General features: G+C 46.6%; 1 long non-coding RNA gene across 1 annotated transcript in view; it reads left to right on the forward strand.

The window, feature by feature from the left end:
* The first annotated feature begins 504 nt into the window (after positions 1-504).
* Positions 505-25,189, forward strand: part of LOC137208492 (uncharacterized) — a 29,819-nt gene continuing 5,134 nt past the window's right edge. The window contains exons 1-3 of the long non-coding RNA XR_010935641.1: positions 505-660; positions 20,944-21,115; positions 24,299-24,446. This is a non-coding gene — a long non-coding RNA (uncharacterized lncRNA). The remainder of the gene's footprint in view (positions 661-20,943; positions 21,116-24,298; positions 24,447-25,189) is intronic.

The raw sequence follows: 25,189 nt of genomic DNA on the forward strand, positions 1-25,189 counted from the left end.
GGTCAAGGTCAAGTTGCTACTTGCTTCCCTTCCCTCCTTCTCTTCATATTCCCCATATCCCTTAGAAAGACTACTCTCTGAAGAGGTGAACTATTATGAGGTCTCACCTCCACCAGACAAAACCCTGGTGCTTCTCAGGAGATTTACAGTTATTCCACAGGCTGTGGGAAGCCTCTCCTATCATAGAGAGGTAACACTCAGATTTGGAGTTAATAAGTACCAGGACTTAAAACACATGGCAAATGCGGTCAAGGCTACATCCTTGTCCCAGAAATATTGCAAAATATTGTTCCAGTGATGATGCTGACTCAGGAAACTGCACCCACGTACCAGCAAAATAGTTCTGGGCCCTGCTTTCCTACGGGTGGTCAATGACATGACCTTCATGTGGAGAAGGCAACCATGGTGTGGCACAGTGGGTGATGATGGGCTGCTCATCAAGGACTGGGCAGAAAAGGATGGAGTCTCAAAGGCGGTTTGCCTGCTTCTCTTCCAGACCCTGGCTCTGGGGAGTCCACTCGGACACTCTAACTAACGTGTCTCAGCCCAGATTCCTAACACCTGCCAAGCTGTGTGGTCGCCTGCCTGGGCCTCCAGGCGCTCGTCAAATGGGAACTTGAAAGGCTTCGAGATCTCCAGATAAATCAAGCAAGATCTGAGGTAACAGTGCAAATCAGGCAAATATTTGCCGTAGGAACTGCTTTAAACCTTCCCCTTGTCATGCAGGTGGTTTGCTAGCACAACTCGACCTCTGTAGCTGTGATCTCTGCTCAGTATTTTGGGATAATTCATATTATTGCATAGATTTTCAAAATGCTCAGTATGAGTCAACCAGTGATCTTGTGACTCCCCAACGCATGCTATTTGGGGCTACTCTACAGGAAACCTAGTGTAGGTCCTGGGCAGGTGGGTGATGGTGTTGTCTTTTCTGCTCTGGATAGACACACCTAGATGCTTTAGTTCTGGTACCCACACTTTAGGAAGGGTGTAAAACCTGAAGCCTGGCCTAAGAACATCTTGGGCATTAGGTGGCTCAAAGGGATGGGTTAATATAAAAAATGATCCCATATCCTGTGCCCACTACTTCTTGGCTCATACACTGTGGCTTTCCTGTGGTCAATAAAAAAGTCTTAATTGTAAGAGGATGTGCATTTATTATTTAGACTCTCACTAAGAAGGAGGAGGAATAGAAGGATAGAAGAAGAAGAAGGGGAGGAAGAAGAAGAAGAAAAAGGAGGGGGAGGAGGAGAGGAAGAAGGAGAAAAAGAGGAAAGAAGAAAGGAGAAGAAGGCAGAGATAAAGGGGAAGGAGAGGTAGAAGAGGAAGAACTGGTACTTACTGAGCACTCATTGCATGTTAGGCACTTTGCATGGATTATCTTATTCAGTCATTTAAACAATCTTCTGAGGCAGGCACTAATATTCCCCAGATTTTCAGATGAGAGACTCAGGCCTAGAGAGGTTAGATAATGTCCCCAAGGTCACACACCCAGGAGTGATGGGGCTGGAATTGGGCCTGGATGGTGTCACTTGTTCTAGTGGTCCACGGCTGCACAGGATGCCAGCATATGCCTGGGTCATGTTAGAGTGATACTGGACCAATGCACAGCTGGTAACAGATAGACATTTTTAACTTCTAGACTATACCAAAAAGGGAAAGGCTTAGTACCTAGAACCCTCAGCTAACAGGAGTTTTATTCACTCAGTATTTTTTTGAAAAGAGAAATATTCCCACAGTGCTAGGAAGCCATGTTAGACTCCACATGAGGCTGACTGTAGTACGGGTTTACCTTTCCATTTCACAGTGCCATGTCTCAAAAGTGTGCAGGCGTCCCTTGAGAATGACACCCTGGTTCCTAAGTGACAGATGAAGATACTGAGGGTAAAGTTATGTCTGTTCATTTCTATAAATGTATGTCAAGCCCCTTCTACCCCAGGCACATTATTATATTGTTGCACTGGAGATTCAGAGGAGAACTTGTGTAGGTTACCTTGCAGTTGAGAGAGACAGACAGCAAACTAGTGGGCAAATAAAATAATTTCAGTTCATGATAATTTCTCTGAAGGAAATAAGGTGATATGATCAAAAGTCGTCTGGGTGAAGGGACTATTTAAGACTGGGTTTTCAGAGAAGGTCTCCAGGAGACCAAGTTCCAAGGATCAACCCAGATATACTCCTGCTGGCTTGGAGCTTTCTCTGGGCTGCACAGGCTGCCTTGTTCAGATCCACCAAAGCCACGTTCTGACCCTAAGAGCTGACAGTTACAATACGTGCTGGGGTCCTCTTACCAATAATACTTGCCATGACAACCAGGCAGATTTAATTTCTAAGGCAAAGTAAATACTATAAGAGTCAAACGGAACTCAGTAATAATGAGGAGGAGCCTATGTAATACAAACAGTAGAACATATTGACTTATCTTTAATGACTCTCTAGCTCCCCAAACCAGGAAGGCCTTCAAAAACATCTTAAAGCTCAGACATTGACTAGGAGAAGGCATGACAATTTTGTCTGAAAGATAGTCTTGGAGGCTAAAAAGACCCAATGACAGCATAGTGCTTCCTAAGCAGAGATGGGGCCCTGGAGAGAATCCCTATGACAAAGGTCCACATGAGTGGTCCCCAGCTGGAGTGGATCTGCTGAGGAACCAAGGAAGGGACAGTTGGATCCTTGAAGGCTCATGGGGTCTGCTTGAAGAGTGAGGAAGGAGATGAGTTAATGATTTCGGATATTAGTTCCCTCTGTGGTGTTCAGTGCCAATGGAATATGTCCTTTGTGAGTGAATGAATGAACGAATGAATGAGTGAATGAATGAGTGAGTGAATTCCTGGCAAGATGCCTCGTTTGGCTTTAGAGAAATTCTGATTTTGGTGGAGATGAGCTCTGTGGGCTGGAGTGAATACCGAAGGAGGCATTGACCTGTGTGAAAACCTCAGGGGTTGTTGATGAGGAAATTAGGGACCAGATGTGTTTGTGGGAGGTTCAGGCAAGTGCCTTCTCTGTGGATGAGTTTCCGGAGCATTTACATCCTGGAAGAGCCCTCATTTCCTTGGGACTAGAAAGCTTCCAGAAGGGCCGAGTCTCAGAGGTGGGAGCCCTTGGCCCAGCCTGCTTGAGGGCTGGGGGTCGGCTGTGCAAGGGTGGGGCTGGACTGGACCTAAAGGCTCATCCTGGGCAAGGGTCCTCTTCCTCCTCGTGGGATCGGAGCCTGGTAAATCCCCCCTTCAGCGCAAGAGGGCGCTGTCCTTTCCGCAGGTAACGTGCACCTGCCCAGCTACAGGTGGGGAGATGCTGAACCTGAAGACCCTTCCGGGACTTAAAATTTTACGTATGTTGCATTTAAAAGCCTGTGCTGAGTTCGCAGGCTCGTAGTGCTGTGGATCGTGGAGAAAGGACACTGTGTCTCCCAGGGCTGGCACGTGAGAAGTTTTCCTTACAAGGGGGGAGGCTGAGCATAGTGATGTGACCCTTGGACACTGCTCCTGGGATCTGCTTTCAAGGGGACCATACCCACCTGCTTAGGGTCATGCCAGGCTTGGAAACACCTGGGAGGAGGAAGTCCAACCCCGCCACCCACGTGAGCCCCAATTATCACATTACCTGCTGCTGCCTGATGGCCCTGAAAGGAGGTGGCAGGTGCTAGGACAAGCATAGACCTCCAGGAGGCCTGTTTTGGGCCCACAGCTCCAGCAAGGCCTCACCTCCATCTCCCATCTAGAGTGGGACTCATCGCTTTGTCCAGAAGGTGTTCTTTGCTATATGGGTCTCTCTGTGCCTGATTTGGAGGAGCTTCATAAATGGAACATGCTCGTGCCCCCTGCCCCACCCACAGCCAGAAACTCAGGTGGAAAGTTCTCTCGTCCTGTCACTGCCCACCGTTCCTCCCTCCTCCAGTCCCCCTACTTCTAGTGTCTCCCCGTCAAACCATCTATCTCTAAGTTCTCTCTGTTCATGGTGTTGCTGCTGAGACAGTCAAGGATGCGTCACTTCACACAGACAACACTCTAGGGTGTCAACCCATCCAGGCTCCTCTGCACTGTGGTCCTGGCTCCTTTCTCTGGCCTTTTACCTCACAGTCTCCTTGCCTTGGGAGTGGTCTTTCCCCAGGTCATGGTGGGCTTATGAAGTTGTCCCTGCTGGCCCTCCTCTGAGCCACTCCAGGTCCAGCCTGCCCTGCAGGGTCTGACTTTGTTCCCCCTTCCTCCTCAGAACTATTACTGATAAGCATTACTCTGAAATCTTATAGTTGGTTCTACTGTGATATTAATTTAACCCTTAACATGTACTGTCTTATCTCCTTCCTTAAATAGAACCCTCTTGAGACCAGGGGTTAATTATCTCATCTTTAAGTCATCAGCCAATTACACATAAGACACATCCATGTGTGTCAAAAAAAAAAAAAAAAAAAAAGACACTAATGCATCTGACAATCACCAAGAAAGAAAAAATTTGTCCCAGAAAGTTGTAATTTAATGAACTAGGATCCATATTAAGAAGTTAGGACCATTTGTAGAAGGGAGGAGATAATGAAAGAAGAACAGAAAGTAATAAAACAAACAATTACGCCAGAGAGGATAATGAAATCAAAGTTGTTTGGAAAAGACTAATAAAAATGATGCATTTCGGGAAAGATTGATCAAGGGATAAGTGGGAAGTTCTTGGTGGTTCTTAAGCCAAATGCCATCCAGATGTTGGGCTGAATTTATGAAAACATTCCAGTCTGAAGCTGCTGCTTCATTAACATTGACTTAGCACTCCTGTGCAGACCTCTCCTCCCACTGCACTAGCGTCTCAGGCCCCCAAATCCAGTGTGCTGAGGTGGAGGAGGAGGAAATTGTAGAAGGAGCGGAGCACATGAAGCTCCTGCAATCAGAGATCCTCAGCAACTTGGAAGATAGAGATGCCATTCCTAAGTCCCTGAAGGACCACAGGTCATTAGAGATCAGAGAAGAGCCAAACAAAACTCAAGCGAGGAGAGTAACTCAACCCCACCCTTGGAGACAAACGTGTGGCATTTGAGGAGGTGACTGGCTGAAACTCACCTTGAGGACAGCGCTGCCTTTGAAAGAAGAAACCAAGAGCAGCTTTACAAAGCCTGCCACTGAGCTGGGAGAGTTAGCCCGACTTGCTGAGCCATTGCAGCAGCATTTCAAAGCTTGGCTTTATAAATAAATAACTTACATTAGAGACACATGTGCAAGCTTTATGGAGCGTTTATTTTGAAGCATCTCCATTATGAAGCATAGTGGAGATGCTTCTTAGTTTGTTACAAAAAGAAAGAAAGAGAGAAAGCAAGCAAGCTAACAAGCATTATCAGGAAATATAAAGACCCTAGCAAGGCACTTGGAAGTGGGCAACATGTGAGAGAGAAACTTTCACTGACGCCCTTGCCCTCCCCTTGTCTACCCAGCCAAGGAGACCCTGCAGGACCACCCCCATGGGCACAGAAGAAAGACTGTTTGGGGCGTTCAGCACTAACGAGGGCCAGTCCTCCTCATGGCTGTCTTTCAGCTGGAACTAGGACATCTTGCAATTCATCAAACATCTGCTGGGAACCTGATGTGTGTCAGGTATTGGGCTGGGATCTAGGGATGCTGGATGAATTAGATATAAGTCCTGTCCTTGAGGAACCCACAGTCTATCTAGGAAGACAGTCACCTGAACACAAACGTAGCAGCCAGTGTGATAACAGGCACAAGGTACAGAGGTCCTTTTGAGGTGAGTGAATGACGGAGTAAATGAATGAATGGAGATGCTAGCTTTCTAGTTTTAGGTTCTCTGGCTGTCCTCTGCTACCAAAGGCATATTGGATAAGAGGAGCATAATAATTATCACCCACAACACTTTTCAGAATGAAAGGGAGACCTGTGAATAATTGCACAAGGACAAGAGTGAGCCAGGACTGTCCTACGTAAACTGGGGTAAATGGTAATTCTAATTATGGGAAAGTGAAAATACAAGGAATCATAACATGTGAAGAATATTTATTTCTCTTCCACTTATTCTTTTTGTTTTAATTGAAACATTTTGTGGTAAACCATACATAACATAAAATTTACCATCTTAGCCATAGTTAAGTGTACAGTTCAGTAGTGTTAAATACATTTACATTTTGGGGCATACAATCTCCAAAACTTGTTTAATCTTGCAAAACTGAAACTGCAAACCCATGAAACAGCAACTCCCCATTCCTCCCTCCCTCAGCCCCAGGGAACCACCATTCTACCTTCTGTCTCTATGAATTTGGCTACTCTGGGTACCTGACATCATACAGTATTACTAATTTTTGTGACTGGGCTTATTTAACTTAGCACAGTGTCCTCAAGTTTCTTCTATTTATTTTTGATAAGTATTACCACAATGTCAAATTCACACTTGCAGTGACATCACTGAGAACTAAAACTGCATGTTATGACATCATTGGTATTCTCAACTGATTAGATTTAGTTTTAGCTTTCTTTATTTTTGTTTTATTTGCATTGGGTCAGCTACATTTCAGGCATACTTAGATGCTTGGTGTGAAGGTTCTACTGTGAGAAAACACAGGTTGTGCAAAGCTTCAAGTGTGTCATACATGGCAGCTATTCGGAGAATGGCCAGGCCAGTGCTTGCTGGGGCTGGCATGCTGGGCCCATCGACATGCTATTTCTTCTATGGTACCTAGTCCACGGGAGACTTTGTTGGTTCAGAGATTCTTGAATTTAGGACTCATGGCTATGTTATCAGTCTGTGTAATCCTCAACTTTCTAATGGAATGTATGACTGTTTTACTTGAAAGTATGTTGTTTCAAAGAGCAAATTACAGAGCAGCATATATATTATATAGATAGGAAGATAGATGGATAGATATAGATAGACATAATGACTGAGCATGCATTAAAAGTCTGCAAAGCTACAATCCAAACTATAAAAGTACCTAACTCGAGGGAATGCATTGTTTAAACTCAATATGATGTTATACTGTATTTATTAATAATATTTTTAACGAAAAGTCTTTACAAGGCAGGCATTTGGACTCCAGGATATACACTTATCCTTGAAGTCATTCATTTATCTATCCATTTACTTATCCAATCAGCCAACAAATTCTGCATGCCAAGGACTATTCTAGACATCAAGATGTAGCAGAAACAACACAGACATAAACCCTTACTCTGGAAGAATTTATGTTTAAAAAAGGAAACAGGGGAAGAGAGTAAACAAGCAAGAAAACAATAGAATAAGCCTGAGAGAGAGAAAAGCTATAAAGACAATAAAATAGTTTAACGTGGTATAGAGTGGCTGGAGGTGGGATGTGGGGAAAGGATCCTTTGGTTAGTGTTAAGAGAGAACCTTCTGAAGACATAATTGCAGAAGAAGCTCTCGGAGAACTGGACAGAGAACATTCCAAGTAGGCAAAATGGCAAGTTTAATGTTTAGGTTGCTGGGGTAACATAAGCCAAGATAGAAAGGTTGCCATGGGCCAGAACAAGGAGGGGAGAAGATTGTGAATAATAAATAGATCACTGATGGGGATTAAGATTGTCTGGAGATTTATGAGAAGGCAAGAACTGGCTGGTTAAACATCCAAATTAGGGCCTTTTAGTGGATGGTGCCTGAGGCCTTGGGGTGGCTCAAGGAGATGTCAACTTCATGGTCCTCCAACGCCAAAACTGAAACCACCAGGAGTTCATGGACATTTTACGAAAGACTTCAGTGTTTTTAGAGCAGTTAAAGCTTCACAGCAAAACTGAGAGAAAAGTACAGATGTTTCCCATCTATATACACCCCCCCACATGCATAGCCTCTCCCAGTGTCAGCATCCCTACCCAGAATGGTACATTTCTTACCACTGATGAACCTACATTGATATGTAGTAATCACCCAAAGTCCATAGTTTAGATAGGATTCACTCTTGGTGCTATATATTTTATGGGTTTGGAAAACTGTATAATGATATGCATCCATCATTACTGTATCACACAGAAGTTCTCACTGCCCTAAAAATCCTCTGTGCTCTGCCTATTTATTCTCCCCAGCCCCAACCCCTGGCAGCCACGGATCTTTTTACAAGTCTCCTGTCCAGAGTCCTTACCTTGGAGTTTCAGGGCCCACTTTCAGGTCCCCGCAATGATAAGTGGGCACAACAAGTGATGCTCACAGGGAATTGATGGATCAGGTGACCGTAAGAAAAACACGGTCCAGATTATGCAGAAATAGCTGTTTGGAGCCAATATCAAGGCCTAGGAAACCACATGACTATGAAACCAGGTGTTTAAATTTAATGAACATAAACTGCAACCTAATAACCCTCAAGTTCCCTGCAGGCAATTTTCCTTCTAATTACCCACCAGCCTGTGTGTGCTCCAGGCCTCTCCATAGCCCTCACGTGGCACGTGTTTCTAGTATATGTTACTCTGTATTTCTTAGATTAGTTGCTCTTGCTTAGGATGTTGACCTTGGGGCAATTATAAATTGCTGTCTTGTAATATGATCACATAAGAACATCTGGGAAATATTTTAAGTTTTTAATTGATAGTGGTTATGCAAATAAGTTAATACATTCGAACCAAGATTCCTGTTCCCGTTTGCATTCCATTTATATCTTCCATCAACCAAGGAACACTGGATCTGAGACGTTTCCCCTAAGCAAGGGAGAAAGGACATGACTTCAAGGAAGGAATCAAGCCTGGCTAACACTTAAAGAAGGGAATGGTATCTGAGCTTGCCAATTTCTGCTTTTCTTAAAGGGTACACAGAGGAAATGTTATAATCTCGAATAAAACAAAATGTGTACACACACACACACACACACACACACACACACACACACACACACACACACACACACACACACACACACACACACACACACACCAGTACCAATAGCTTCCACAAGGGAATGCCATGCTTCAAAAAGGAGGATTTCTGAACCTCAGACCAGACACCATCCAATTTTTCAATCATCGTCTCTCTTGCCCTCCCAAGACTGAGCTGTGAGAGCTAAGATTTGCTTACATCCATGGACCCAGCTCAGTACTATTGCAATAATCATGGCCCTGCCACACAAGAGCAAATGCAGAGAGCTCTGAGACCTGGGAAGGGGCAAGCGGCCTTGGGGCATGGAAAACTTGGAGGATTCTTGTATTGTTTTATTTTTATTGAGATATAATTGACATACAAAGAGCCCAAACATCACCTAGAGCCTCTCCCAGAGGTGCTGCTGGGCTAGCTCTGTCAGTATCTACCAAAAGTATCCACCCATGAGATGCTCCTAAAATTATAATGTACACTAATAAGGATTAACAAGATCACACTTACCTTAAAATAGGAGAACAAATTTGTAAATTTTTGGATTCTATAATAGAACCAAAAAAGCACATCAATTAAAAATACTCTTTCATGGTATACTTTCTGGGGGGTTGATTTAATAAATGTAATATTCCTTTATCCTTGCTCTAAATCTTCTTCTCCCAGATCCTGAGAGGCAGTCCACACGGTGAAGGTCTGGGGACAGACTAGAGTGGCCCTGGTCCATCTTGTTTCCCTGCAGGACACAGAAGCCAGGCCACCTGCCCCGCTGTGAGAGCATGCCCCGTGCACATCCCTAGGCCTCTGGAGAGCTCCTCCATAGACTCACCCTCACCCCCTCACCTCCCTTGTGGAAATGCTGATCCCAGAACTCACCTTGAGGCCACAGGTGGTCACTGTCCTCAGTGGCCTCCCTCGTTCCTGGTGCTGGAGAGAGGGACAGGCAGGTAAATGAGAATCCTGAGACCTAGAAGGGACAGAAGCAATGAAGGAGGACCCCATCCTAGACTTCAGCTGCCTGTTTCTTAAAGTAGCTTAAATTAAACACACTTCACACCATGAGATTTTTTTCAATATATATTGTTAATTTTTACTTTAAGATAATGGTTAGGTTCACATGCAGTTGTGGGAAACAATACTGAGAGATCCCCCGGTTTCCCCCACTGGTGACATCTTACATAACTGTAGTACAATGTCACAACGAGAAAATGGACATTGATCCAACCAGCGACCTCACTCAGGTTTCACCAGCTTCACACGCACTCATTTGTGTGTGTATCTCTTTGTGTTTAGTTCTATGCAATTTTTCACGTGTGGAATCATGTGACCACACCACAAAGTACCGAGCAGTTTCCTCACCACAAGGGTCCCTTGTGGTACTCTTTCATAACCATTCCCATCTTAGCAAGGTGAGTGCCAGAGCAGATGTGAGACGTGGGAGGTACTGAGTGTGACTGATACAAACAGTGTCAGCAAATGACATTTCCTCTCCTTCCCCCAAGAGGAAGCGTCAGAGTGGAAGAAGTCTGCCTACCCCTCAACATCAACCAGCAAAGAGGGCACAGATGAGAGAGGAAACAGGTTTTTCAGCAGATTCCCCTGTTAGAGTCTTTGCTGTGCTACATTCTGTCCTTTGTTTGGGGGAAAGTCATATAACTTCCCAGGCTGTGCCCATGCCTCTGGAGAGGGGAGAAGGGCTGCACCCCTGCACAGAGCTCGGGGCTCAGTGGGCACTCACTCTGCGGGCCAGGCAACTCAGGGGGCCACCCTGTCTCAGAAGATAGCTTTTGAGCCTCAGACCCACCCTGCTCACAGGATATTATGAGGACTCATGGAGCACATGTTGCCAAAATCACAGATTACTTTGGATCAACCGCTCATCGGAGAGAAGGACCAGCCAGTGGTCATTTGTTCCTGGTGGCAGATGGCTTCACTTGTGTGCATTTCCCATTGACCCAAGTCTTCCCCACCAAACTGAGGCCGGAGACCTCAGAGGAGGAAGTGCAGGGCAATAGGCCCGGGTGATGGAACATTCTCCCTGGACCTCTTCAATGTGGGTTTGGGAGAACTGTTCCCAGAGCCCCAGCACCTTGATGCTCAGATCCCAATGCTCAGCTGGCCCCTTGTGCCTCACAGACCCACTGTGATGTCCAGATGCCTTCACCAGCATATCCCAGGCTTGGCACTGCTACAACAGGGAAACATGCCAGAAACCTCCGTCCCTGGCTTCACGGGTCCTGCAAAGGTGTCAGACATTTGGTTTTCACAAATGCATTCAAGGATTGCGTCTCTGAATCTCAGGGATAATGCCAGAAAGTGACATTGCTGCCACAGTCCAAGACTCAGATGTGAGTTACTTTTCACACCTACCAACCCATGGAGGAGTTAAAAGAATCATTCTTCACTTGGGTGAGGCCCTTGTCAGGTCTGCAAACACTCGCCCATGGGGTATCCAATCCAGTCCAAGTCACTTAATTTAGAGATGCTCATTCCTGCCTCAAATTGTCTTACAGTGTCAGGTGCCTAGTGGTGCCTTTAAAACTCTTTGGAAACAAACAGACTCTTTGGAACAAGAATTACACTCACCTGGGGCCCAAAGTGGCAGTGGGTGAAGAAGACACCACCTGCTAGGTCATTCAGCTAGGTCATTCAGCTCTTACTTCTGCCACGAGTTCACTGATGGCTTCCCTGGTGTCAGTTTTGCTTTAGTCACACCCTCTGCTAGCTCGTGGCCTTTCGGAGTCTCCTAGTATTGTATTCTGGTCACCAGGCATATCTGTGACCTTCCAACACCGGATCTGCAGCTTGCTTTGTTACCTGACTCTGTGGGATGATGGCAAAGCACGCTGTCTCGTAGTTCAGTGACATAGAGGAACGCCAGGAGGCTACAAGGAGAAGCAGGTTTCTTTCCCTTTTTTTTTTTGAGAGATAAGCTGTCACCGTGCAAGGCAGTGACATAGATGCCCTGGATGGCTCTCTCCTTTCCACTAGATCAATTTCCAAGCAGAGCTGTTTCACTTGTGGGCTCTTTGGATGTGATTATCTTTGTTAGATGTATGCATATGGATGTGGACCTGAGTCACACTGACCCCATATCCAATAGAGACTGTAGTCCACATTCCTCCAGAATTCCACCATCCAATATGGCAGCCACTAGCCACATGTGGCTACAAATATTTAAATTTGAATTACTTAACAGCATAAAATTAAAAATTTAGTCACACTAGACAAATTTCAAATGTTCCATAGCCACGTATGGCTAGTGACTTCCATATTGGGCACTGCAGATGTAGAACATTTCATCACTGCAGTCCCTTTGAACAGCACTGTTCTAGAAAGTTCTAAATAAAGAGAAAGCATGGTCCCCTTGCCTTGAATGGTTTTCATTTGAGGTCTGAGAGAAAAGAGGTTTGTGCCGCTTGGCCTTTGAGTCCTGCTTTTTCTGTTAATGGCTTTCTTACCAGTTTTCACTACCATCTGAGGGCCTAGTCTGTGTTGCACATGGAGACCCATGTCCCACACATTGGTCACTCGGGTGCTTGTTACAGTCACAGATGCTGCACTTACTCCTCCAGAGCTGCTGGCTGGGGTTTCTGGAGAGGGACCCATGAATCTGCCCATTTAAAAGGAGCCTTGGGGTGTAAAGAGGTCGGTAGCAGTGAGCCCAGCTCCTGAGTCAACATTAGGCAACTCTATTCCAGGAAGAGAAAATTCAGAACAGAGATGCCACCTGTGCACCTAAGCAGGGATACTCAATTCGAAATGCGAAGCTATCATTTCCCCTAGAAAAAATACTGCTAAATTTTGCTGTTTCTGCAGAGAACGCTCCATGCGTCCCACCCCTAGCCTAAATCATCAGGCCCCCTGCAGTGTTTGTAACTGGGCCCTGGGACCCAAGAACACCTTGGCTTCCCTGTCAGCTAGTCCCCTCCCTCGATCCTGGGCTAGCAGCTTCCTGCTAGGGCTTAGGCCTGTGTTCTCTTTCTTCTTCTGACATCATCACGATGACAGGATGGTCTGAGCAGCTGCCGGCCTTCAGGCTGGACCCATGAAACGTCTTTGGCTTCACGCTCTGCAGGCCCAGCGCTTCCTCCCAGTCATCTCTGGAGCACAGGTGCTGGGCCAGCCTTTTCTCCTTCCTTTTCCCAAAGCAGGGTCCTGACTCTGGGCACCATCTCCTGGTCCATCATCTTGAAACTTGCCCTTGGTCTCTGACTCCACATCCTTCCTCGGCTCCCATCTAACACTGATCCTAGTTTATTTACATGCACTGAGAACGCAGTGGGGACCAGGCTCTGTTCTAAGCTATTTCCGTATGTTCACTCAGTCTTCATGGCATCCCAACCGGGCAAGTGCTGACACAGTCCACATTTTGCAGATGAAGAAACTGAGGCAGAGAGAAGTTAAGCAAATTACCCCAAATTACATAGGTAATTAATGATGGAAACAGGTTTCAAACCCAGTGAATTGAACTTTGGCCCAAATTACATTAACCAATTGTGGTATGGCCTTTTAATGATTACCGATTTCTTTGAAAGTTTTTTCAAAATTATGTCTAAAATATACACTTTTTCTTTCTCCCATTGACAGCATCTTAGCCTATGAGTCAAAGCTTTAAGAGAAAAATAAATGAGACAGAGAATTTTGTTGCCATCCGATTGCACGTCATTTTAATTCTCTCCAACTCAGGGCAGGGGTCCTGAGGACAGCCCCGTGCGGAAGAGGCATGACGTTGGTTGGAATTCAGGGCAGGATTCCAAGGTAGCAGCCTGATTGCTCCCTGGGTGTGCCTACTTGGCCCAGAAACAAACAGAAGCAGGTTCTAGTTGGAAGTTTCTCACCTCCTGCCTGAGAGTTCTCCCCAGGACTCTCCCACTTGCCCCAGGCCCAGCGGGGACCAGGCTGAGATGCAGGTGAGGCCCGTGGCTGCAGCACAGTGGGGACGTGTGCTTCTCTGAGACTGAGGAAGAGAACTCTGCTCACCCTCGGCATCCTATGGGACACAGAGCGGCGCTCGAGAGGAAGAGATGGCCGACTCAGAAGCCCGCACATCCAACGGTGCCTGGATGTACCCAGGGAGAGGCTGCCAGGGCAAGAGCTGTCAAGTTCAGAGGCAGGCTGGATAGAGCAGAGACACCTTCTCGAAGGCATGGGCAGGACAGAGCGGAGAAACCTCCAAGGCCTGGGCTAGAAGTGGGCCTGATGCAGTGCAGAGCCTGGAGGAGAGGAAAGAGGCCAGTGGGGTTGGGATTTGGGCCTCTCAAATCCTGCCTAGGTGTCTGTGTGCCGTGGGAGGAGAGTTCTAAGGGCCATTGTGATTCCAGCTGAGAGATGCAGGCTGGCCTCAGAAAATCGAATGCAGAAAGTGGGATGCCGTGCGGAGACTCAGAGCCAAGGCTCAGGTACTCCCAGTGGGCCTCTCCTGGCTAGAGGCATCCTCTCTCTGGGTGCCGGAAACTGAGCCATGCTCCACTGCAGTGATGTAAGAAGGGACAACCAGGCTTTCTCTCTCCTCTTAGCTACTACTGCCTAGTCCCTTGGGCTTGTGACTTTGACTCCATCTTCTGACCTGAGTGACAGGGATGCAGCATCAGCACATCTCCCTCCCAACACCCCACTCTGTCCTGGGTATCAGATGAGGTAGTGGTCGGGGGAGTACCCAAGGAGCTGGAGGCAGGGCCCAGCACGTGTGCATCCCTATGCCTACCTATGAGGGCAGGAAGAACAGAACATGGGCTGCAGGGACCGGAAGATTTTAGAGCCGTCTCTTCATTTAAACACTGGAGGCTGGGCAATTTTCCATCAGGCGAGTCAAGTAATTGAGTTCAGGTTAGATTAAATCCAGACACATCCCATGTTTAGTGCCAATTACTCACTGCCAGCAGTGAGGGGTGAGGGGTCTGCACTGTGTCAAGCCGAGCCTTCTGGTGACTGACTGTTCCTTGAGCTCAGGGTGAACCGACCTGAAATTATACAAGTCGTGGCCCTGGCTTTGTTTCACCTGGAACTGGAACTTAGCTTGATCTGCTGCGGCCCAGGCAGATGGCTTATTCTCTCCCTGTTTACCATGGAGGACGGGGCACTCAGGACCCTCTTTCCCACCTCGCTCCGGACTGGGCGGGCAGCGGATTCCCATGGGTGACAAAGAGGGGAGGAACTGCAGCCCACCCTGCCCTTTCATTCATCAGAGCATGAGATGCAGGCTGGGCGTGCCTCCCATGGACCCTTGTATTCTGCATCACGGCCCGGAGTGGTGCAGCTCATGAGGGCAGCCGGGCAGTCAGGAAGAAGATATGCTGTGATTTGTCATCTAAGTTCACAGCCTGGGAGGAAGACAACCTAGATTTAAGAGCCTGGCTTTCCACCGTGAAATGGCTTAAATCAAGCCATGGCTTTAAGCCAGGGCCTGGGTAGCTCCAGATGCACCCTCTTTGGAGGAACTCTGCTTTCACACAGCCCCAGCTCACTGCCGAGGCTGGAAGCTACATGCAGGGAAAAGGCCACCGAGAGGAAAGCAAGGAGTCCAGAGGAAGGGCACGTGGGTTGGTGAGCCTGGTACTCAGAGTGAAACAAAATATTAATCCAAACTAAGGAGAATGCTGGGGAGAACCTTGGGAACAGCAGAACCCTGGGAAATGGAACCTGGGGTTTGGCAATGTGGCTTTTCATCGCCCTGCAGAAGAGGGGAGGCATCCAGTGTGAGCACAGTGTAATTGCGAGCCTCTGGCTGGAGTGACAAAGGCCAGGATGAGAGCTCTGTCTTTGAGGATAGAGAGCAGTTTGGCTGGGATATTTTTTTTTTTCTCATTTTTTGATGCAACATTTTCCCGCTCTTTTAGTGAATAAAGGCTGTGTATTAGTTATTTATAGCTGTGTAATAAGTTACCTTAAAATAGAGAATCTCCAAACAGCAAACTAGTGTTGTATGTGTATAACGCATGTTTTGAGGGTCAGGAATCTGGGAGCAGCTCAGTTGGGTGATTTGGGCTCAGGATCTGCGGAAGGATTGGAGTTAAGACATTGGTCAGGGCCGCTGTCATCTGAAGGCTGGACTGGGGCTGGCGGATCTGCTGCTAAGATTGTCCCCACCGCCCATCCACCAACCATGGGTATGGGATGCAGGACTTGGTTCCTTGCTGACTGCTAACAGAAGACCTCATTTCTACCTGGTGACTTTTCCAAAAAGCTGCTTGGCCTTTTGGCAAGTCACTGTATGGCAGTGGACTTTCTCCAAAGTGGGAGATGCCAGAGAGAGAGGAAGAAAGACAAGCAGGAATCCACAGGGCTTTTTATCACTCAGTGTGTCAGGCAGAATTCTGTAATGGCCCCTTAGATTCTGCCCGCTGGCGCACATGTGTAATACCCTCCTTTTGAAAGGAAGCAGGACTTATATAAATATGATGGGATCTCACTCCCATGATGATTATATGGCAGCAGGAATATTGTGATTAAGATCCCTAACAAGTTGACTGAGTTAATCAGAAGGGAGATGATCCTCGGTAGGCCTGATCTAATGAGATGTTCAACCAGGGATTTGAAGGAGCGAACTGCCTTATTGTGGAGGGCCCCATGTGTCAAGACCCCAAGAGCAGCCTCTAGGAGCTGAGAGTGGTCCCCAGCCAACAGTCAGCAAGATTATGGGGACCTCAGTCCCTACAACCACAAGGAACCGAATTCTGCCAACAACTTGCATGAGCTCGGAAGAGGACCCCGAGCCTCAGATGAGATCTCAGTCCTGGCCACCCCTGATTTCAGCCTTGTGAGCCTCTGAGCAGAAGACTCCGTCACACTGTACCGGGACTTCTGATTTCTAGAACTGTGAGATAATAAATGTGCATTAAGACAAGTTCATGGTAATTTGTTATGCGGCAATAAAAAACGAATATACTTGTTCTCTGAAATTGCACCCCAGCACTTCTGCCTTCTCTCTACTTGCCAGGAGGCAGTCACTGAGTCCACACACTCAGGGGAGGGGTTTGCTGTTTGAAGGGAGTGCCCAAGTATTTGTGGACAAATTTCAAACTACTGTAGGCTCACAGTGAGTGCAAGTGGGGCATGTTGATACGCCCAACACAGAGGTGAACACTGGCTAGTGCTTTTAACATCCTGAGTGAACTCATGGGGAACTTTACAGGCTTAGGTGAGGCAAGTGAGAGTTTTCTTTTAGGAAGTGACAATCCCAGCTGTGATGTGGGTGGGTGGTGCTTACTTTTTTCCGTTTTGATGTTCCCTGGTGAGCAATCTATGGAGTAATTGTGCAGAATTGGGATGAGGAGGGAGAGTTCCTGTCTTTAATTTGAAAGTTACAATATGTTAATCAGCCCCAGTCTGAACCTTGCTGAATTTGGGGAGTGTTAGTACAGCACCTTTCCCAGATGGGGCAGGGTTAGGACTAGAGAAGAGTTCAAACGACAGCCCACAGGCAAAATCTTTTGGGACTCTTTGAGCAGGACAAAGTCAACTGTCTCCAAAGCTATATTGCATTTCTCTGCTATAAAATAACTCGTGGCTTCGGATGAAATAGTCTTTGACGCTTGCCATCATGTCATTCCTTGAAGCCTGCCATCCTGTCAGTCCTTGAACCCATTGGAAGTTTTCTGAATTTGCTTGGACCATTAGAGATCACGCAGTAGAAACATGTATGCTGCCTGAGGATTTCTGAATTACAAATTTTAATTTTTAATAACAGAATTTCTTACTATATGGCTACATAGATGAAATGAAAAACAAAAACCTTTGCATTGTAGTTTCTCCCCCTTAATCCTTTCTTTTCTGTGTTCCTAAGGGCTAAATACCTCTGAGGCTTCTGAAGTCTGGGTTAAAATGGTAACTGCAGTGAATGGTGGTCTGGGTGGGGGACAGCCGCCCAGAAAACCATCATTGTTATGAACAGACAGAGGCCACATGCTTGAGGCTTTATCTTCCCAAGAAACAGAGAAGAAGGAAAAAAAAAAAAAACTGGATAATTTAAGAACATGTCAGCAATCTGGCTAAAGTGAAAGAAGTCAGAAAGCCACATGAGTTTATAAATAAGCCGCAGGTCCTAGCTGGATTTAGTAAAAATCTCTGAGGGCTTTGCCTATTCACAGCAGCTCCCAGTTTGGATTCTCTTCATTTTAGCCGTGGTAGGTACCTGTGTGGGACTGGGTGGGTGGGCATGGGAGCATCGGCAGACCGCCATGGGGTGGGGAGGGGTGGTCAGGATGGAGGCCCCAGAGGGCTCAGTCAGGGGGAAGCAGGACCACCTCCTGGGCTGCGTCCCCACCTGTTATCATCAGGTGGTGATGGTGATGGTAGCAAATATGATAGTCATGCCTCCCAAGAGGAGAGGGCTGGGGGACAGGGAATGCACTGGAGGGACTGTATACCTTTAATTTCTGAATCCCAGCCCAGAGGGGGCCATTCCTGCTGGGTGCATCCACCCTTCAGATCTTGGTGCAGAAAGGGAGCGATAGTCCTCAGCAGCGCCCTGTTTTGCCTATTGTGCGTCTAAGTATCTTTATGTATTTGAGATCCAGGAAACAGGAGGAGGAAATCATCTTGGATCATGGGGTGACTGTCTTCTGTCGGAAGAGAGTTTCTCTCCCTACGTAAATGCATTGACCTATGATCGTTGCCACTTTCTCAGGCTGGATGGAGGAAGGTAGGAAGTGCCCATTGAGTCTCTGGGGCTTCCTGAACCCACTGGGAAACAGAGTGGAGAGTGAGGACTTGCCTCAGGTTGTTCCACTTACAGCAGGTGCCAAGATGACCAGCCTGCCCACCGTGCTCCTCTCCTGGTCCCCGGCTGCTCAATCCCCTGAACGTGTTAAGAGTTTAGCTTTAATATACGTACATTTTACCATTTAATTCTTGCAAAATCATAAAACATAGAGATTATTTTTGTCCTTCTTTAAAAAAGCTACATGTCTTGTCCCAGGACAGAGGGCTAGTAAGTGGAGGAACCAGGACTTGAGCCCAGTGTTTCTGCATCACACCGCCACGCCCTCACACCCACGCGCTCCCCCAAATATGGCTGCTGCCCTTTGGCCCAAGGAATCCCTGGGGCCAGACCTAGCACACGGAGTTTTGAATTGGCCTAGCAGACACACACAAGGATCAGCGTGGTGTGAGAGACTTGAGTCTACACAACTCAGCACTTGGCAAAGAGAAACACACTTTGCCTGGGTATGACTCACTGCTGACTTGTTTATTTGGGGGGAGTTATTTGTGTGGGCTGTGCTTTTGACACCCTTTCGATATCTAACATCTGGCATCTCTTCCAGCTCCATGAATAGCGTGGGTGTGTGTAGTGGGGTGAATGGTGGCCCCGAAAGATATGTCCACACCCTAAACCCCAGGACCTGTGAATATCACCCTATATGGAAAAAGATGTGATTAAGTTAGTGATCTTGTGCGGAGGAGCATATCCTGGGTTATCTGAGTGGACCCTTTATAAGAGAGGGAATTTGACACAGACCTACACAGAGGAGAAGGTCCCATGAAGACGGTAGCAGATTGGAGTGATGTGGCCACAGCTCAGGAATGCTAAGGCAGCCGCCAGAAGCTGGAAGGAGCAAGGAAGAGTTCTCCCAGGGGGGCTTTGCAGGGAATGTGGATGGCCCTGCTGACATCTTGATTTCAGACTCCTGGCATCCAGAGCTATGAGAGAATGAATTTTGGTTGTTTGAAGCTACTGAGTTTGTGGTAATTTGTTACAGTGACCACAGGAAATGTGGGTAAAGACCCCTTCCCCAAGGACTGCTCCACCTGTACTTAAGCTGCCCCGGGGAGGGGAGGGTCCTGGCTCGCCACTGCTTGACTGCCCCTGGACAATGAACCATTGCTCAGGCCAGCTCTGAGGTCACCCCTGGCCCCGTGTGACATCAAGTCACCTATCCAGACACACGAAGGTGTCATGGGGTTGCTACCCAGCACTGTGCACCCAGGCGTGAGGCTTACAGGGAGACTGAGAGAATGAGATCCTTCTTAACATACTGTCCTCCAACTCTGTTTTTAAATTAACACTATATCTGGGACTTCTTTCATTCTAACACCGGAAAAGCCATCTTTGCAGGGCTAAGTGGTATCTCATTGCAGGAACCCAGAAGAAAGGCAGAGAGGCAAGGTTTGGGTGAAAGTTAGTGTTAAAGGTTAGGATTAGGGCTTCCCTGGTGGTGCAGTGGTTCAGAGTCCACCTGCCGATGCAGGGGACACGGGTTCGTGCCCCGGTCCAGGAGGATCCCACATGCCGCGGAGCGGCTGGGCCCGTGAGCCATGGCTGCTGAGCCTGCGCGTCCGGAGCCTGTGCTCCGCAACGGGAGAGGCCACAACAGTGAGAGGCCCGCGTACCGCAAAAAAAAAAAAAAAAAAAAAAAAAAAAGGTTAGGATTAGGATTTAAAGCTAGTGTAGAAATACAAAAATTGGCCTAAAATATCAGAATGAAAGCCTTCTGTCCAAGGAAACTGAAAAGAAAGTAGGAAACTAAAAAGAAAGTAGAAAACTGAAGAGAAATGCTGATGTAATCAATATGGCAATGAACTGAAAACCACGGTGATTAAGGAACCAAAACCTCAGGCCACATAGGAAAAGCAGGTACCAAGGAGGATATCAGGTGATAGGCCTGAAAAAGGCTTTCAGGAAAGGAGTGTTCAGAAATTCACAGGGCAAAGAAGGGATTAGGGAGAGAATTTGAAATAATCCTCACCCCTGAGGTGTGTCTGTGCCCACACACATAGCCCGGGGGGGAATGGGAGCCCTGAGGTTTTAGCACCAGGATTGTACGTGAGCTCAGGCATCCTGAGACCAGGTGGGTGATGTCTATAGAGAACACTTGCAATGGCAGAGGCAGGGCCGAGAGAGCCGGAGCCTGCTTGTCATTGCAGGAAGGTGGCGGTGACTTCGTGAAGGTCCTGGAGCGGGGAGCTTCCTGGAGGAGCCCCTGAAACACACTTCCTCCACCAGCCGTGCTCTCCTAGCGCCCTGACCACTGAGAGCTGCCCCGGCAGTGGCCCTGCCCCTGAACCTGATGCGAGTGGGCTCAGTGGTGGCCTGTGAGGAGCTCAGGTGTGCTGCTTGGCTTCTGAGAGCCCCAGCTACTGTGGGCCCCTCCTGACCCTCCCTGGGGAAAATCTTGTTTTTAGATCTTCTGCCCTTGCATCGTTGCTCCACAGGGCTGGACATGACTCTCCTTAATGTCTGTGGCGCCTTGAAGGCACCTTCTCAACACGTCTGGGTCCACATGACAACGGAGCAGCTTTGTGGAATCTTAGGCTGCTTTCCTCCTCCAAAGGCCTCCAAGAACCAGGACTGGGGATGACTGTACCCTGCGAATCTGCTCACATGGTGAGTAAAGCAGATAGCTATTCTCATCTTTTTTCCATTTTTTTGTATTGTTTAATCTTTATGGTGATGTCTTCTAAAAATAATCAAAACATTATAGATAAAAATGTGAATTATTCACCCAAATTGCTTACCTTCTCCCTTAGTTTTACTTTCTCCCCATTCAAGCATGTGTATTTCATCAGAAAAGGGATGTGATAAGGCAGGGGAAAAAGACAGCAGGGTTTTTCTGGACTTGGTTACGAGGTCCAGTGGAAGCAGCTGAGTGGAACTGAATGGAAGCATCTTGGTGAACCGTCTGGGAAGCAGGAAGAGTTAAAAGTACTCCATTGTCACATATGGGGAGGGTGGAAAGCTACCATGCCCTTCCCCCGCTCCCAGAACCATCAGCATTGGGGTATAGTCTTTCAGATCGTGATACGATGCATAACCTGTTCTATGCAGATAATGTTTACTATACATATTTTATTGCAATTTAGTTTTTCACTTAAGATCCTGTTGAATCTTTCCATGTCAATCCATATAGAACCATCTTGGTCTTTCCAATGAATATCAGTTATTATTAATCCAGTTCTCTGTTGTAGCATAATTTATTGATTGAGTCACCTCTCAATGGAAAGTTGGGTTTTTGCAACATACCCGTGTGCATGTTTCTGTATAATAAATTCGTAAAACTGAAATTTTTGGTCAAAGGCTAGAGTATATTTTATTTGAACAGATTTGGTGATATTTCCCTCCATAAAATTTGCACCAGTTTATAGCCCCACTGATAGTATATAAGAAAGTCTCAGACTGGCCTCTTCAGAATTTCAGAAACCCAATATCAAGACAGAAAGTTGCCCCGAGCAGACAAGGCCCTCAAGATATTAGGACAACTCATTCAATGGGGGCCTTTCCTAAGGGCACTATAGGAGTTCAGGACTGAATGGAGAAGAGTAAAGGGTGGAGGGATTGAGTGAATCGGGCCAGAAACCTTTAGTTAGCTGCCATGACAGAAGGAAAATATGCATTCAGCTAAGTTAATTAAACCAAGCTGTATTATTTTTCTTGGCATCCTTTGCTTCCCTCTTACAACTAATCTTTCTGGAAGTCAGCCTTCATTCTGGCCCTGGCAGGAAACTGATACCTCACCTAGGAATCGGGAATAGATCCCCTTTTTCTCCTTGATGTTGGATTCACCCAACAGATTCTTTGGTATTTTTGTAACTGTTTCTTAATTTCATTTCACACGTGCTAAAGAAGTTTTTGACTTTTTCATGTGTCTTCTATTAAAGTGATTTATGGAAAACATGCTGAGCTGTGGCTTTTGGAAACAACACCGCCTGCCTCATAAAACCATATCCAAGAGCATGTGGGTGAGAGAAATGGCAGGGCTTCCAAGGGCTGGCAAAGTGCGTCCTCAGAGAGGGTCCTTGTGAGCAACACTGGGACCCATCTTTGTGGACGATGGAGTGTTGGTGAAGCAACAGCTAAAGATGTTTATTCTCACCCTCCACTGAGGCTTGAGAATTCTTTTCTATGTACCTGCCACCCCATCAAGAACCAGTAACAGAAAGTCTTGCAGTTTGTGCTTTGTACATCCTACCTGGATTGACCAGCTTGTTTCCCTATTTTCTTCCACGAACATCTGTCAGTGATCAATAGAACGTGCTCAGTACAACTGAGGATCCTGGGCCAGGAAAGCCATGTAAGCCCAGGATTCTCCTACTCAGCCGGCACATGCAGCTCCTGCCTGGCTGGGCTATGAGGTCCCATAGAAAGTTCTCTGGGTCTTGTGTCCAAGTGATCTAAGCTGTGGCGCCTCTTCTCTAGGCAAAGCTGGATGGAAGGGTGGGAGGGGTAGGAGGAGAAGGGGTGGTGAGGTGAAAGAGGGCATGGTTAACAGTGCCCTGAGCTGCCACCTGGAGAAACGGGAAGAGAGGACAACTGACTTTAGTAGTCAAGAGGTTACTCAGATTTGCCCAAGAGTGGCCTCTGGGAATGGTTGAAGCAGGAGCCAGATGTGCAGAAATCTTGCAGCAGATAAGGGGCCAGATCTGTATTCTGTATTGTTAAGGACTTCACTCTATTAAAGAACATGAAGATGGGACAGTTTTTGGAGGCAAACAGAAAAGAGTCTCCACCTGGACTCCACAACTGATTATATGTGTTATGACATATACAGGCACACCTCATTACCTGCGTTTCGCTTTATTGTGTTTTTTACAAATTGAAGGTTTGTGGTAACCCTCCGTGGACCAAATCTATTGACATCATTTTTCCAACAGCATTTGCTCATTTTGTGTCTCTGTGTTATATTTTGGTAATTCTAGCAATACTTCAGACTTTTTCATTAGTATTATTATATTTGTTATGGTGATCTGTGATCTGTGATCTTTGATGTTACTATTATGACTTGCTAAAGTTATGGTTACCATTTTTTAGCAATATAGTATCTTTTAATTAAACTATGTACATTGTTTTTTTAGACATAATGTTATTGCACATTTAATAGACTATAGTAGAGTGTAAACATAATTTTTAAATGCCCTGGGAAACCAAAAAATGTGACTCATTTTATTGCAATATTCATTTTTTGTGGTGTCTGGAACCTTACCTACAGTATCTCCAAGGTGTGTCTCTATATATGTATATGTATATACATGCATGTGTGATATACAATATATGCATGCATGTATATGTATACACACATATGTGATACATATATATATATGCTATATGTAAAATGTAAAGATATACATGTTCCAAAGTGTAAATAAATGTATATATAAGCAACCACACGTTTTTAGTCTTCCCCCACCTCCTTTCTGCTGTAGTTGTAGTGAGTCCTTGCAGGTGTGTGTACGTGTGTTGAGATCCGGGAGGAGGGTGGGGGAAAGAGCAGAAAGAAAAGCTCTGCTTCCCATTCAGTTTGGTCCTGCTCCCGTGATGTTGGGGGCTACCTGACACCCAAAGGCGACCACCAGGAAAAGCACCTGTTGCCCTCACTGACACTCAAATGCAGTGACATAGCCTCAGCTTTCACTGGTCTCTCAGACAAAGGAAGAATAGAAGGAGAGTCATTGAGATGTGTTGATACAATCAAGATTTTTCTCAAGCAAGCCCAGGGCTGACTTGTGTCTTGGAGGAGCTGACTCCTTCACAGCACATTAAAAAAGTCAGCTGTGTCTCTGCTCTGTACCACAGGCAGCCAGGAAGTCCGAGAAGGCCGTCCATGGGCTGCTTCCGTTCCCAGAGCCACGTCTCCCACCGTGCTCCTGGCAGCCTGGCCTTGTGTGCTGCTGGCCCGCACAGCCTCCAGAGGAGGTCTGCCTTCCTGGCGCCTTTGATTCTGGTAAGGCTCTCTGTTCAGCTGCTCTGACGGTGATAACACAACATCACTAAAAACAAAGGAAGCATGCTTGTCTCTTGAAGCAGTCGCATTCCGAAGGGAAGTTTCCAAGCTTCCGGGGGAGCCTTTGTTTCATCGGTGGGCCTGGGTGACTCAGGTCTGTGATGGCCCCCACCCAGCCTGGGGGAGCAGGCAGGGCTAGGAGGGAGATGCCTGCCTCTTAACCTCAGCTCTGCTACCAAGCTACCCTGTCACTTGATGCTCGTTTTTTTTCCCAGATGTAAGTGTTCCCACCTGTAAAATCAGGGAGCTGGGCTAAAGCACATTTCTCCTGTGATCATTTGTCTTTTGGGGCAGTGGTTGTCAAAGTTAGTGGGCAAGTGTTGGTCACCTGGGCCCATCCCCAGAGCTTTGATTCTGTTCATCCAAGTAGGACTTGAGAACCTTACATTTAACAAGTTCCCAGGTCAGGCTGATGGTGTTTGTCAGGAACATACTTTGAGAACCAGCTCCAGGGCAATAATATACATTTATGGAAAAGTGCACTTTTTCATATGGATCCGAAGTTCAGGCCTGGTATCCTTAATTGATTTGGGGCAGTTTCCTGTAGATTTTACATGTTAAAATGTAAACTATCAAGAGAGTGGCATAATGAGTTCTGTTAATATATGTCTTTTCTTCACCTTTATAAGTAGCCTGAAACTGAATATGGTATTAACTAGACCCATGATTAATGGGCTTTTCCA

This window comes from Pseudorca crassidens, chromosome 16 (genome assembly GCF_039906515.1).
Source record: "Pseudorca crassidens isolate mPseCra1 chromosome 16, mPseCra1.hap1, whole genome shotgun sequence".
Taxonomy (NCBI): domain Eukaryota; kingdom Metazoa; phylum Chordata; class Mammalia; order Artiodactyla; family Delphinidae; genus Pseudorca; species Pseudorca crassidens.